The sequence below is a fragment of the Thermobia domestica genome, chromosome 12 (assembly GCF_964235325.1).
Source record: "Thermobia domestica chromosome 12, izTheDome1.hap1.1, whole genome shotgun sequence".
NCBI classification, from domain to species: Eukaryota; Metazoa; Arthropoda; class Insecta; order Zygentoma; family Lepismatidae; genus Thermobia; species Thermobia domestica.
Genome location: NC_137465.1, coordinates 70,134,514 through 70,150,051, shown reverse-complemented (window position 1 = coordinate 70,150,051; position 15,538 = coordinate 70,134,514). Strand labels below are relative to the sequence as shown.

At 37.7% G+C, this 15,538-nt stretch overlaps 1 protein-coding gene across 3 annotated transcripts in view; it reads left to right on the top strand.

Moving 5' to 3' along the window:
• The first annotated feature begins 14,330 nt into the window (after window positions 1-14,330).
• The window catches only part of LOC145666501 (uncharacterized), a 53,276-nt gene continuing 52,068 nt past the window's right edge, over window positions 14,331-15,538 (top strand). Inside the window, exon 1 of one of the 3 annotated variants that reach the window (XM_081733769.1) lies at window positions 14,331-14,523. The gene's annotated coding sequence lies outside the window, so the exon portion shown is untranslated. Of the gene's footprint in view, window positions 14,679-15,538 lie in introns of all 3 variants that reach the window. The other 2 variants (XM_081733770.1, XM_081733771.1) reach the window with 2 other exon arrangements.

The window sequence follows — 15,538 nt, the reverse complement described above, 5'->3', positions numbered from 1 at the left end:
GAGGTAAAGACTGCAACCTGCCACTTTGAAAGGAGACTGCAACACGAAAACCACGCAAGAAGCCCCGGCTGACGAGACGAGTTGTCGAAATAGTTGGAGCCCTACTATCCTGGGGCAATGTACACCAAGCAGTCATCAAGACCAGAAATTAAAAATCGGAACTGTACTTATCAGTACAAAAGCACAATCTCACCACGAAAAATCATATACCTCGTAAAAACCTGTGTGAAAACGTACTTTCTAATACGAACCCTCCAAGACTGTGAAACTCCGAAAAACCCAAAACAAAGAATACCCTTTAACGCAATGGAGAAGCCAAAGACCGGAGGAAGTGAACCAAAGCCAGACAAGAAGAGAAGAGAAGAGTAAAGGAGCAATACTCCAAAACCAGCAAACAACCCGGAACCCCTTGGTCCAACTAAAGGCTGAGCGGGGGAAGGAAAGAGAACCTTAAAAACACCATCCTAAAATTTTAGGTGGGTATACGCTCTGACATTTATTACACACTCTATAGATGCGGTATATAGACTTCATAAATTTTAGGTAGCCATACAATGGTGTCTCAAAATTGAAGGTGAGTATACGCCGAATACCCTCGTATTCCCTCCATTACATTCTTGGTATTATCCAATTTACCTAATAGATTTACCAATTTATCATAATGCACATTTATATCAAACTCTGTGTTTGTATAGCTTCAGCCATTTGGTTTGTGCATATACACTCCTTATTTTATTTAGGCTGCCAAATAGGATCCACGATGTCAACTTTTTTAAAATTTGGTATTGTTTCCTTGACTTGCTCATTCCAAAAAATATTTCTACCAAATTTGGTACATATAACTTCAGCACTTTGACTGTACATACAGCTTTGATTTTTATTTTAGGAGGCCATATTGGATTCAAGATGATTTTTTCATACTTCATTGCGTGATCACATATTGATAATCAATATTTGTATCACACATGGGCGTGCCAGCCGGGGGGATGAGGGGGACGCGTCCCCCCCAGAAATTTTCTAGGAGGGGATTGTCCCCCTCAGAAAATTGTATAGCAGGAATTCTTCCCCAAATATCTCGGCAAAAATGATCAAATACTGAATGGGAACGTCGATTGTCAATTAATAATTCCTGGAATTGAAAGGAATTAGGGGTCTACAGCTTCATTGAAGAAAAGTCTGTAACAATTACCAGGGTATATAAATGAAGTACAGAAAGTAGCAACACTGTATTAGTTAAGTCGAAAACTACCATAGAGCGTGCACACATTCATTTGCAGCAAAAATAAAATTTTGAAATATCTTAACTATATATAAAACTACATGAACTGACATAAATTATTGAGCATTTCCTCTAGGGCTACAATGATTAAATTTGGCATGATTGTAGCTTTCCGGAACTAACCGACAAGAAAATTGCCGAAAGTGAATATTTTTAATTTTTAGGGGTCTAAAGAAGGGATGAAGAATTTCCCCATGTTATTTAAATGGGCCTTTTTTTGGACCTATAATCTCATATTTTAGGTACTTAAAATTGGAATAAAAACTTTTCGGTATGCTTATACGTTTTCGTTAGCGTTAACTAAGTAAATAGCTAAAAATAATAATTAAAAAAATCCAACTGTAGAGTGGTTTTATGGGGAACTGAAAAATCTTCCCCATGTTATTTATATGGGACATCTTCTACACCCCAAAATGTTTAGAGACTTCCTAAAGACTAGAATGATGAAATTTCGTAAGAGTGTAGCCTTCCGGGACTAACGTACAGGAAAATTGCCAAAAGTGAATATTTTTTTTTTTTGTTTTTAAGGGATCTAAAGGGGGGATGAAGAAATCCCCATGTTATTTAAATGGGCGTTTTTTTTTTTAGGATACAAAATCTTATCTTTTAGATAGTTGAAATAGGAAAAAAAACTTGAAATTTGGTAGAATTGTGGATTTAAGAGGTGCGAGGCCGTAGGCCGAGTAAACGTGAGGATCAGGGGGCGAAGCCCCCAGCTGTGCCAAATTCAGGAAATGTGGTTAAAGAGCAAATGCACAAAATTCACTCTTGATGCAAAGGCTGATACCTAAGAGACCTGAAGCCGTAGGCCGAGCAAACGCGGGGCCCTAGGGGCGGAGTCCCCAGCTAGCCAAAGTCTAGTCTATAAATTAAAATGGTACGTTTATATGTTTATGGTCAAGAAAAGTTTATACAGTATGTTTGTGGCAAATTCTTTTAACGATGATATCTCGGAGACTACAAGCTCTGGAAAGATGCCGTTTTCACTGATCGATTGCAAATTTTGTGAAGATTGTTGTTATAATTGAATATATATATTTTTAAATGGACGTTATTTCCTTAGTACATTTTTTTAGGAGTACGCGGAAGTATTGAAAATTTAATAAAGTAAAGCATCATATCTCAACGAGTTATACATCCCAACACCGCATATTTGTATACGAAGTTAGTATATTTCTCCGGCATTTGTTTCATTGTTAAATGATAATGAAAAACGAAGCATAACTATTTCCCCAGTGTAAGATGAATCTTTCTTGTTTGGAGTGTTTGGCCTAATGAACACCATATAGCCTATCACTGACATGATAATTAATTGTGTGTGTGAGCTAGTTTCTTTATGAAAATAGTAGATTCTAATTGAAAGTACGCAATTCTTAGTGTGTCCTTTCATTTTGAACAGCTACCGCTTTGTGAAAGATTTACAACTTGGTTCCAAGACAAAAATATTTCGAATTTGACTTAGTACTTATCAAAAGTTTCATGCTCAGTTCCAAATATTTCTGCCTTGAGATTTTATCTTTAGTCTTCCAAGAAAGCAGCAGCTGCAAGAAAAAAAAATATCGATTTCTAAGTATCTAAAAGATTCCTCTCCCTCTACACTTACAGCATTACAAAGAGAAAACAGAAAATGTGGAATTATTTTTTTTATTATTATTATTATTTAATATACCGACTCTTGCTGTATCGGCTTCGTGTAAAAATACCACCATTATTGTGCCAACCTGGACAATCGATGGAAGACTTACAACACTGTTTAGCTTCGGAAAATGGACTATAGCTCAAAGCCTGCCTAAAAATACCTTTTTCTTCGTGTGCGGGTAACGTAGGTCTCTTTGCGTGTTTTTTCTAATGTGTTGTTAAACTTCGTCAAATGGGCTGTGCGAAAGTGCGTCATTGTTTTTGAAAGGGCGTGTTTTCTCCAATAGTAACGTTATTTAGACACTGTGTTTTTATGTGTGTTATTATGAACATAACGTTGATATGAAGCTTTTCATCTCTTGTTTCTGTTTAGTGTTGTTTTATTATTTGAAATGGATCAATTTGTCATAAGAAAAAGAAAAGAAGGCAGCACGTGGGCCAAAGCAGTGCCATTGTTGAAGAAAAGAAGAGAAAAAATAATTAAAATGAAAGTTCAGCTGATGGATTACAACCTGAAACTGACAATGGAAATTCAAATCTTGTATCGGTTACTATCACCATCAGTGTCTATAGAAGAAACCTCTCAATCTCCACATCTAGCAAGTGGTTCAGATTCTCCCACCCTTGGAAATTTTCAAAGCCCAATTAGATTTTAGTGTTACCTACAAATTTTTCACAACAGTCTCTGAAAGGTCGAACATTAAAATTTGTGCCAACTTGGTTCCTTCTGTGGCTGCACGTCGATCCAAACAAAATTAACGTCATTTTCTGTTTTTACTGTATGGACGTCTTGAAAAACATATTTTTTAAAAAAAGTTCTTACTAAATCCATAGAAGACGCTTTCTGTACTGTAGGATTTTGCAACTGGAAGAAGGCTAAAGAGAAATTAAATATACACGAAACTTCAGAATGCCATAAACAGGCTGTACTGCCCTACACGCAGAAAAAAAAATAGAAAACCAACTAAACAGACAGATTTTAGATGAACAACTGGAAGCCAGGAAATTCCTTGAAAAAATGTAATCTCAAGTATACGTTATCTTGCAAGACAAGGACTCGCATTTAGAGGACATGACTCCCGGTTCAGGAATTTAATTCAGTTGATGAGCTTTTGCTCTGAAGATTTTCCACAATTGAAGAGCCGGATAAAGGGAAACATGAAGAGATATAATTTCATGGAAGTTAAAATCCAGAACGAAATCTCGAAACCATGGGCCAAGAAATTGCTTTTCATATATGTAACAAAATCAAATCTCAAAACCCTTCTCTGTTCTCTATCGTGTCTGATGTTTCCCGTAATGTGAATGGCGAAGAACAATTAAGTATTTGTGCCAGGTGAGTTGATGAAGATCTCCGTTCTCATGAAAGTTTTCTTGTGTTCTACAGTATATCAAAAAACTACTGGTGAGTTTATAGCTTCAGTTATTCTGGATGAGATGGTGAGACTCCAGCTTTTCATTGCTCAACTCAGTGGACAAGTTTATGATGACTCTGGAAATACAAGTGATTTCTCTGGAATTAGTGTTCCATCTATTATATGTAAACAGCAACTTCTTGCCTTGTACGTACATTGTGGAGTTTACAGTACTAATCTTGTGATTAAGGATACTTGTAGTGCGTCAGAAGTAATTAGAAACTTTTTGCAGTGGTTGCACGAACTATGAGTACTGTTTTTGCAATCACTTTCAGTGAGGTCACGATTTTCTGCTCTAATCGAGGCTAATGCTTGTTGTCTCGTCTTAAATATTATAAACATTAAATCCTTGTGTCCCACTAGGTGAATTTGTAGACAGTCTAATAATGGGAGTTGTTTAAAATTATGAAGAAATTCTCTCTACGTTGGAAAAGATGAAGACTGACGGAATTGTCAACACATCTTTAGGATCAGCAGCTGGGCTTCTGTGGCTTTTTGAAGAAGAATCTACGTTTCTTGGGCTCATATTACTAGAGAGATCATCAGAGGTAGGAGGTTTTTAACAGGACACTTACAGACCCAATTTCAGTGTCAAAATGGGAAACAATACAAATCATAAATGAAAACATGAACTTGAATAATATGCTTAGTCACTGATCATAAGTTCATTGTACTGTCATGAAACCTACAAATTAATATCATCGCCCCGGAAATCCCATTAATTATAATAAATATTGTCAACAGTACCATAAGTAGGATTTTTTGTGTCCCTGGAATAGAACTTATCACCATAGAAAGGATTTATCTATCCTAAATTGCGGCACTTTAATTCATGTTATGTGACATTTTGAAAATTAAGGGGAGTGCAATGACATCAGTCTTTCTTTAAATTTGGCCCACAATGTAGAGTGAAGGGTACTCTCCCCCCCAGAAAAGTTTTGGTGGGCACGCCTGTGTATCACATTTGGTGTTTCTATCCCCAGCGACTGTGAAATATATTTTCGTCCGCCATATTGGATTCAAAATGGCGACTTCTTGAACATTTTTATTATTTTTTTAATGCACGTATGATGAAAGGGTTTTATACCAAATTTCGTATTTTTAGGTTCAGTAGTTCGGGCTGTGCATATACTGTGCTTATATTTTAGGAGTCATATTGGATTCAGGATGGAGACTTTTCCCAAATTTATTTTCTGTTTCTAACCTTCTCGTGATGGTCATTATTTATACCACATTTGGTGTCTCTAGCTTCAGCGTCTAGGCTCTGTATTTTTATGACAAATGCTTTCGGCCACCATATTGGATCCAAGACCATATTGGAGGTGATAGGGGAGGTCATTCTAAGCAAAAATGTTTATGTGAACATATAGGGTTTCGGAGATAGAGGTGAAGATAACTTTTTGCATCTTGCACTTGCCCATTCTTGTTTCAAACATTATAGCACACCCTGTAGTTGGTCTTACATTACATATTATAGCTTGTTTTAAAGCTAATGAAACAGGCTTTTAGGAGGTCTGCAATTTGTCTCAATACTGCGTACAGTAGGGAAGTAAAGTAACGGAGGGATTTTTTTAAAATTCTCTTTTGTAACACAATTTTTCACTGTTCTTGAGTAGAAACTCTGTCACTAGAGAAACTGTTTCTGATTTGGGGAAAACTATACACAGGTGTCAAGTTGTTATCTTCTTTAGAAGCCACAAACATTTCTTACTAATCGGTTCATTTGTTAAATAATGACTTCCACTGGAAACAAACAATTTTGCTTGTTTAATAATAATAATAATAATTACAACTTCTCTTATTTTAATTGTTACTGTTATTATTGTCACAATTTTTATTGTAACTTGTGTTCCTACGTGGAAATGTAGAGCTTTCGTATGTTTGGGAATGGTATTGTATGTCCAGTTTTGTAGAAAAACGGCTTATTAACCAAGTAACGGTTATCCTCATATATAAAAATGATTGTATGTATGTATGTATGTATGTTCCACATCTCCTCCTAGACGATTGAACCGATTTTGACCAAACTTGGCAAAAATATTTCTTGCTACTAGACAACCAACAATGTCGGGGTTAGCCACCCAATACTCACCCCGTTGCAGAGGGGGAGGGGTGGAACACTACACAATGCTTTTTAAATGGCGACAAAATGGCATAAATGGTTTTAATAAATTATCTTAAGAACGGTTCGACCGATTTAAACGAAACTTGGCCGACATATAGCTTATAGCCTGGCAGATAATAATATTGGAGTAGAACACCCCTCGCGCGTCCAGGGACGGAGGTGGAAGAGTTGAAATATAAATAATGTCATAAATGCTGTTGATGAAATATCTTAAGAACGACTAAACCGATTTGAACGAAACTTGGCACACATATATCTTATAGTCTGGCGGATAATAATGTTGGAGTGGAACACCCCTAGCGCGTCCAGAGGCGGAGGTGGAGGGCTGAAATGTAAAGTTTTGTCGAAAATGACCAATATTAGTGTCGTTTATATAGGTTTTGGGGTCACTTAGATCAATGTTAACACTACAAACGCCGTAGTAGTAGTAGTAGTAGTAGTAGTAGTAGTTGTTGTTGTTGTTGTTGTTGGAGTAGTAAGTAGTAGTAGTTGTTGTAGTTGCAGGTAGGTGTAGTAGTAGTAGGAGTAGTAATAGTAGATGTAGTAATAGTAGTAGTAGTAGTAGGTAGTTGTAGTAGTACTAGGTATTTGTAGTGTTAGTAGCAGTAGGTAGTTTCAGTAGTAGTAGTGGTAGTATTAGTATTAGTAGTAGTAGGTAGTAGTGGTAGCAGTACTAGTAGTAGTAGGTAGTTGTAGTAGTAGTGGTGGTAGTAGTAGGTAGTTGTAGTTGTAGTAGTAGTAATAGTAGTAGGTAATTGTAGTAGTATGTAGTAGCAGTAATAGTAGTAGTAGTAGTAGGTAGAAGTAGTAGTAGTATAATGTAGTAGAAATAGGTAATAGTATTCCAAAATATTTTTAAGAAACCAGATCTCCCCGTACGAAGTTGGGCGTTAAGGCTATAGTAACCTTTAAAAGATAGGAAAATACTGGGATAAACTGCATGTAACGTAAGACCAACTACAGGGTGGGCTATAATGTGTTAAACGAAAATCGGCAAGTGTACCACGAAAAACGTTACCCCCACCCCTATCTCCGAAACAAAGGGGAATAGACCCTATGTTTACATAAGCATTTGTACTTAGCATGACCTTCCCGATCCCCCCTCCCCATCACATCCCAAAATCTTTGCATTTCCTCACCGGACACCGTGTATACATTATAATATATGTACTTATTGGAAATATCAGTATAATATTTCCAATAAGGGTGATGTTCGTATCAGAAGTGATATTCGAAAAATCTGCATAGAAATTTTCTAGAATTTCTGGCATGAGGATCTCTAATAGTGGATTATCACCTGTTCTCACTTTGTGTGGGGTAGGATACATTAAAGAGACAGTTTATGTTGTTCCACTGCGAACTACCGTGGATGAAATGGGGAATCACTATCTTGCATATCGATAATACCCGGGAAGCAGAAGAAGACTAGATCCACAGATTCTACTCTATAACGTCTCACGGTGCCCCCTACACTATCTTCTTGCGTAAACCGAATTTGAAAATTGTTCTTCGTTCCAAAGATATTTTGATTTGTCAAATAAATGTACATAAAAACCCTGTATATAAAAAGTGTATACTTTTTTTTTAACTTTATGAAATTAATTTTTAATGCTGAAATTGTATTCAAACCGCATTCTATATGGTTATTACTTTTAACAAACATTAAGAAAACACCAATAGCTCAATACCCGCGAACTTGTACCTTTTCATACGCACAAATATATTCATTTTCACAAAATTTATATTTGGATTGAAATATTTTTGGTAAAAAAAGAACAAAGCAACTTTATGGAGCCTGCGGTGCTACTTTCTGGGGTATTTATCATCTCCCGAACCTGGAAACGGAACGAAACTTTTCTGGTGGAAATTCACGCAATGCTGCTCTTTCAGCGCGAAACAAACTTATTGCTACGTGCTTTGAATGCACCAAATCGGCCCATTGGAATGTGTCCAGGCTTGTCGTTGGCCAACCTAGTCGTCAGCGATCCAAAATCGATGCCGACAAGCCTGGACACCTCAGGAATGTGTCCAGGCTTGTCGTCGTCCAACCTTGTCGTCAACGATCCAAAATGAGATGTGTCCAGGCTTGTCGGGATCGACCACGACAAGCTTGGGCACCCCAGGAATGTGTCCAGGCTTGTCGTCGTCCAACCTTGTCGTCAACAACCCAAAATGAGATGTGTCCAGGCTTGTCGGGATCGACCATGACAAGCTTGGACACCTCAGGGATTCGTTCGAGTCTGGCGCAAGAGGATGAATTGAGAAGTGTCCTAGCTTGTCATTGTCCAAGCTTGTCGTCGTCCAACCTTGTCGTTGTCCAAGCTTGTCGGGAGCGACCAAAATTAAGTGTCAAGGCTTGTCGTCGTCCAACCTTGTCTGCGTCCCGGTGGGGTTTCCAACTGAGTTTAGAATCAAAGATGATCCCAAGGTAGGTAGCTTGTGATGATGGGCGGATGAAAGTACCATTTACATGAATGTGAAGAAGTGAAGGATTGCGACGGATTCGGGAGCGGCAACGAGGTGCGAGAAGAATAAGAGCTTGTGTTTTGAGAGAATTCATGGTGAAGCGCCACTTTGAACACCAGGAGGTATTGCCTGCTGGAGTATTCTATTTATGTTTTGAACAATAGTAGATGTGGCAAGTATAGCGGTATCATCTGCATATTGATATACTGAGACATTTTGTGGGAGAGGGCACATGTCTGCGACATATAAAAAACATATAGAAGAGGTGAAAGGACATATCTCTGAGGGACGCCATAGTGAAGAGAGATCGGATAGGAAAGGGATTGGTTGATATTAATGTAAGCCATACGATTGGAAAGGAAAGAATGTATACAGCGGATATATGAGATAGAAAGCGGATATATGAAGATCGAAAGAGTGAAGTTTTGCGATGAGACCGGCATGCCAAACTTTGTAAAAAGCCTTCTTCACATCGAACAGTAACAGACAAGATGATTTTGAGGTATTATAATGATTTGTTATACCAGTAGTGAGGCGCAGAAGCTGGTCGGAAATACTAATATGTGGGCGAAAGCTGGTTTGATGTACAGGGATGAGATTATTGTCGGAAAGATGGGTATGCAGACGGCTGACTAGAATGCGTTCAAAGATTTTGCTAAGGACTGATGTTAGTTGAATGGGTCGATATGATGAGAGTGCAGTAGGAGGTTTGTTTGGTTTGATGAAAAAGAGAGTTTTTGAGATTTTCCATTAGGGAGGGTAAAATCCGGTGCGGAGAATGAAGTTGTAGATGGTTACGAGAAGTGAAAAGAGGATGGGAGGAGATGATTTGATGAGTTTATAAGTAATGTGATCAAAGCCGGGGACCGTGTTTCGTTTTGATCGGATGGTGGAAGAGATATCTTCAAGAGTTTGAGATCGTTAAGAGGGGAAACGGTAAGTTGGTGATTAAGATTGGGTTGGAGTTGGGAAGCGTGCGGATTTGCAAGATGTTTCACACGGCGGGTGAGAGTGTGATGAAGTGGTTGTACAGTTGGGGTAAATATGTCTTGAAAAAAAGAGGCGATAGCATTTGCTTTGTCAGTATCGGTTTGAAGAGTGTTGTTATGTGAGATGATAGGGTATGAAGTATGACGGTTTTTTCCAGTTAACTGATGGAATTTTTGCCAGAACTTGGTGGGGTGCGAAGTAGTGGATAGGGTGTTACAGGCTGAGATCAAAAGTTTTCGTTTATAGGCATCTAGATAATTGTGGAGCATGCGATTACAGCGACGATGTTGTTCTAACGGTAACGTGTACGTTGGAAATCACGGAAAGAGCGTCAAGAAGCAGCAATGATAGGCTGATATTGCGGAGGTATTGGCGGTTTGTGCGTATAACGTGTACGAAGAAAGATTTTGTTTTTTGTGGCTGTCGATGCATGTTGTGATTTGGTCCACAAGCTTATAGAGTTCTTCACTAGTGGGCTCCTGGAGATTTTGTAATGAAGTGGTGCGGACAGTTTGAAAATTAGCCGAGTTTGCATGAGTGTAATGAAAATAGTAAAATGGCTGGGGTTGTGTTTTAGGGTGTGTGGCGATAATAAGATCAAGGAGTATCGGAGCATGATCGCTGCCGAAAGGTGGAAGAACTCGGAGATTGTGAATAGTCAGAGAAGGAGTACTGATAACTATGTCGGGTGAAGTATTGCTTATTGGGCGTGATGGCGATGGTAAATGATGGTAGTCGACGGCTAGAATATTAGAAATATGGTTTTGAAAATGTTGTTTTTCTGCCTGTGGGCGACTATGCATATTGATGTCTGCCATGATTATATAATGTCTGAACGTACTGTCGATGTATTGAAAAAAATTGTAGGGAATAGGGTTTCCTGGTCTGACATATGGTACAGAGAGTAACGATTTTTGTGCGAAGATACAGTGTGACTATTGAATATTCTGGTAGATCATGGCTTTGGCAAAATATGAGGGCGAATAGGAATAGTGTGATATATTCCAATTGCTGTGCCACCATTTGCTCGTTGATAAGGTCTCGGACAGTCATGACGTTGTAATTGAAACTGAGGAAGGCGGATATGATTGGAAGGTGTGAGGTAAGTTTCATTTAGGGCAAATGCCTGTACTTTTTCCTCTCGGAGGAGTTGTTCAAAAACTGCATTGTGAGTGACAAGAGATCGAATGTTAAGAAAGAGGAAGGTGACTGTCATGGCGATTGATATAATGAGAAAAGTGGTTTGAATAGGTTGTGTATTTACAGAGATGGCCATTCTGGATCTGTTTTGGTAGATGTTATGGAAAGGTGAGCATGTGGACCTGTATACGTGGCAGAAAGTTGTAGGCCAAATAATTGTTGAGCGATTTGATCAACCTGCATAAGAATGTGTGGGCGTATGAAGGGGTGGATATTTTGTAGAATGAGTGTCGTGAAGCGAAGCAAGTTTTGGCTGAGTTATATTTTAGCTGGAATAAGTATAGCAAAGAATATTATGTATCTGCGAGAAATGTGGATTTCTCATTTCAAGTATATGTAATGCAAATGAGGCGAGAGAACATGCCGGAGGAAAGAGAAGGTAAAGTTTATTTTGCAAAAGATTTAGCGAATGTAGAATTTAAGAAACCAGTAGTATTAATACAACAGAATGCGGGTTTAGTGCGAATACTGTGTATTCATATCTTTTTCCTATACTGTATAACCCTTTCTTTTTAAGATTTATTAAAGTTGGAAGGAATTATCATCCCATATAAGTATTATGGTCATATGAAGCGTTAATTCCATTGAAATTAGACAAATGTGTAATTAACAAAAATAACAAATAAACCGAATTGAAAGATAATTTTAATTAAGAATATGTTTCAAGTAAACTATCACTTACATGGAAATGTATAGATAACGTGACGATCAATAGTACATATTGTGAGATCAGAAGAAAGGAGATCATATCCCATAAAACAGCGCTAGTCAACCGGAGGTACATGTACCCTGGGGGTACGCGAAAAGTTTTCTGGGGGGTACGTAATCCTAAAATAAGCATATTTCCAATATTTATTGAATGATCATAGTTGGAGAATTTATTGAATGATCATTGCTGTTTCACAACTTCTTCCACTTCCGTTTCGCCAATGCATAACTACTAAAACTTCATGTAAAAAATATATGGATGAAAATTGTTCTTTACCGAAATAGAACACTCTCTAAACAAAAGAAATTTCATGTGATAACAGGAAATGTCATGCATTTGATGCCTTACACATTGAGATTTTCATTCTAAAAACAATCCTAAAATATTTCGCAGAATTTATTACATAGTGTATAAGAAGACTTAGTTTCATCGTATGCCGTTATAGTTTGAATACTGCTTCCAATCAGAAGAAATGATTGGTCTGCCGCAGCGGGGGATCTAGCCCGGGTCCGGGAGGCCTAGGCTTTCAGTTTTTTGAGTGACATAAATAATTTAAGCTATTATTTTTGAAAGTTTATAGTAAACCCATGAAATATCTATCATAGCCTGGGCTCTGACTGCCTCCCACTTCTTACCTTCTGATCCGCCTCTGTCTGACCCTACCCTTGAAGAGTAATCTTGGCAAATAGTGTTCCATTGTTGTCCTATGAAATCCTGATTTTGTCCATTCGAGTAAAAAAGAAAAGAAAAGAAAAAAAATAAAGCTTACAAGGAGAAGGCACACTTTGGTAAGTGAACTTCGGGGCCAAAGAGTTAGGGCCTAATATTAAAACTGGGAGAGCGCAATGGGCAGAAATGATGGAGAAAAACCGTCTTAAAGTTTTCTACTCGCTGCATATATCGTGTGACGCGCAACCTTATCAAGTAACGGCGTGGCAGAGTGTGAAGAATCAGCGACTCAAGTGCAAAGGGTCCCGGGGTCGGTTCTCGTTCGAGTCAAACTCTTTTTTCTTATTTTTTGCTTCAACCAATAAAGTAGGCATTTCCAACTTTAAGTAAAATATTAATTCACCATTTCTTCTATTAATGAATAAAACAATAGAAATTTTCAATCACTTGTAAATTCTTTTGATGTTGCATGTTAACTAGGAGCAAAATTTAATCTCTTCCGTAAATTTTATTGTTACTGCAGTCGTTGTGTAAAAAATGTTCTTGAAGCTTCGTGTCTACATCTGTTGAAAGTGTGAGAATTACAAGGGGAATAAGGGGGAAATCTGCTTTCGTTATAGCAACATCCAGTATTAGCACAGGGGATTTCCCCCTCAACTCCTTTGTAAATCGTACACTGTGAACTGATGTAGACACGAAGCGTCAAGAACATTTATTACACAACGACTGTCGTCAAGGGCGCCGATCATGGGGGGCCCGTCTCTCCAAGCTCATGTGGGGCCCATGTATTTTTATGAATATGTATTTTTGTTGTTACATGTATTGTTGTATGTACTTTTTATGAACGCCCCCCTCAATTTACAGAGAAATCGGCGCCGTTGACTGTCGTAAGCATAATACAAATCGTGACATCAGTATATTTACGGAATAGATTAAATTTTCTTGCTAGTTAACATGGAACATTGAAAGATTTTACAAGTGATTTGAAAAATGTCTATTGTTTTATTCATTATAAACATATGGTGAATTAATATTTTATTTATAGTTACAAATGGTTACTTTATTAGTCGAAGCAAAAAACAAAATAAGGATTGACTCGAACGGGAATCGATCCCAGGTACCTTTGCATAGAAGTTGCAGACTTTACTCACTCTGCCACACCGTTACTTGCTAAATTTGCGCGTCGAACAGTACATTTGGCGAGTAGAAAATTTTTGAAGATGGTTTTTCTCCCCTATTTTTTCTCATTACGCTCTCCCAGTTTGTAACGTTAACTCTTTAAATGTTTACTATCTCCTTGCAAAAAATGCTTTAGTTTTTTTTATAACCTGGAGTGGTGAGTGATGATTCACCAGCATCCATTCCCTCTTTCCGTATGGGGAAGGGGGATAGGCGTGGCGGCTCAGTGGTAGAGCATTCACCTCCGGTGCTTGCGGGGTCCCTGGTTCGATCCCAGCTCGCGCCGTGTGGACTTTGTGGTAGACAAACACCGTGCTCGTGGGTTTTCTCGGGCTTCTCCCGTTTCCTCCCACTTCCTTCATTCCACCATTTCATTCATCTCTCATCATCACCGTCTCCTTTAGCCTAACCGGCATAAACGTGAGACGTAAAACTTAAAGATTTTTTCCTCCAAAATGGCATTTGAAAATTTCTGAAGAGTACAATGCAACGCAAAATATGAAAAAGAAAAATGCTATTATTGCAAATAAAACCCAAATTTTGTTTTGCGTTTACGCAAACCATAACGGAAGGAGCAAACATTTTCATGTAAAGATCTTACTAGAAAATTAGTGATTTTATATAGCTTTAGTGACCTCTTTCGAATTAGTTGACAATATTGTCATATTGTCAAAAATAAGTATGGCAACTGTCCGCAGTATCTCAAGCTTGTTTTGATATCGAATAATTTTAATAAGGAAGAAACGAAGTAATGAGATTGTGAATACACAGCAAAAGGGAAATAGATAGTGGTGTGCAAGCGTATAGTAATGCATTATAGCTGATCATAGTAGACTAAACATTTTATAAAATGGTATGTCTGCTAGTTGTAAGTTCCGAAGAATCGTATTAGGTGCTAATAGAAAAATTCAAATGGAACTACTGTTGATAAGGAAGTTTCATGAGCATCAATTAGCATACATGTATTTATATGTGTTGCGTACAAAGAAAAAGAGATTTTATTGGTAGGTAAGATCTAACTATAATACCGTAAATTCTATTTGAGTCTAGTTCGGTATGTAAATTATTTGTATCCAGTTTGACGAGATATTAAAAATAATTTTACACATCATTTTCTCCCATTAAATCATATCCTAATACATTCTAGAGTGTTGTCTTCTTAAGGCATGCGCAATTTATTGTTCACAGGTTCATAATATGCATGTTTACTAATATACCTTAAAAAATATTCGTGGAAAAACAAGTACCCGTGCAGGTGTAGTTGTGGCGCACCACTAGAAATAATTGTTGAAAAATTTTAATTCTATTTATTTCTTATTGTCTCCTAAAATTGCACTGAGCGACATGAAAACATCTCACTTCGCATAGATAAAATGTATGGGGGCCAAGAGAGATAGCTGTTGAAATCACAATCTTTTTCGTTTTGCGCATAAATACTGTTTCCGTATATACGGCATAAGAACTACACTGCAAAAGCACAAACCAACCTGTGCTAGGTCGTCACTAGAAAGCATGAATGCTTTATAACAGTCAGGGTAGGACAAAGCTAGTGAGCCAGAGAGCAGGTGCGTCAGCGATGGTGGGTATACGTATAGGATAGGACCGTGAAAAATAAGTGTATTTCGACAAATATGTGAGTTTCAATAGCGCTTGTTATGCCTTTACACTATTAACGTTCCACTTGTAAGCATAAAATGCAGCTTCTGTACACTGATTAAATACACCATCGGCGGAAGATAACATACCGTTTTTCATATGAACTCACTTATTTTATCCACCATAAAGCACTTGTAATAATTTTACACAAGTAACCCTACACTTGTAAACCTGAAATTCAGCTCTATTACTTTGTAAAATTATGTCGCCTG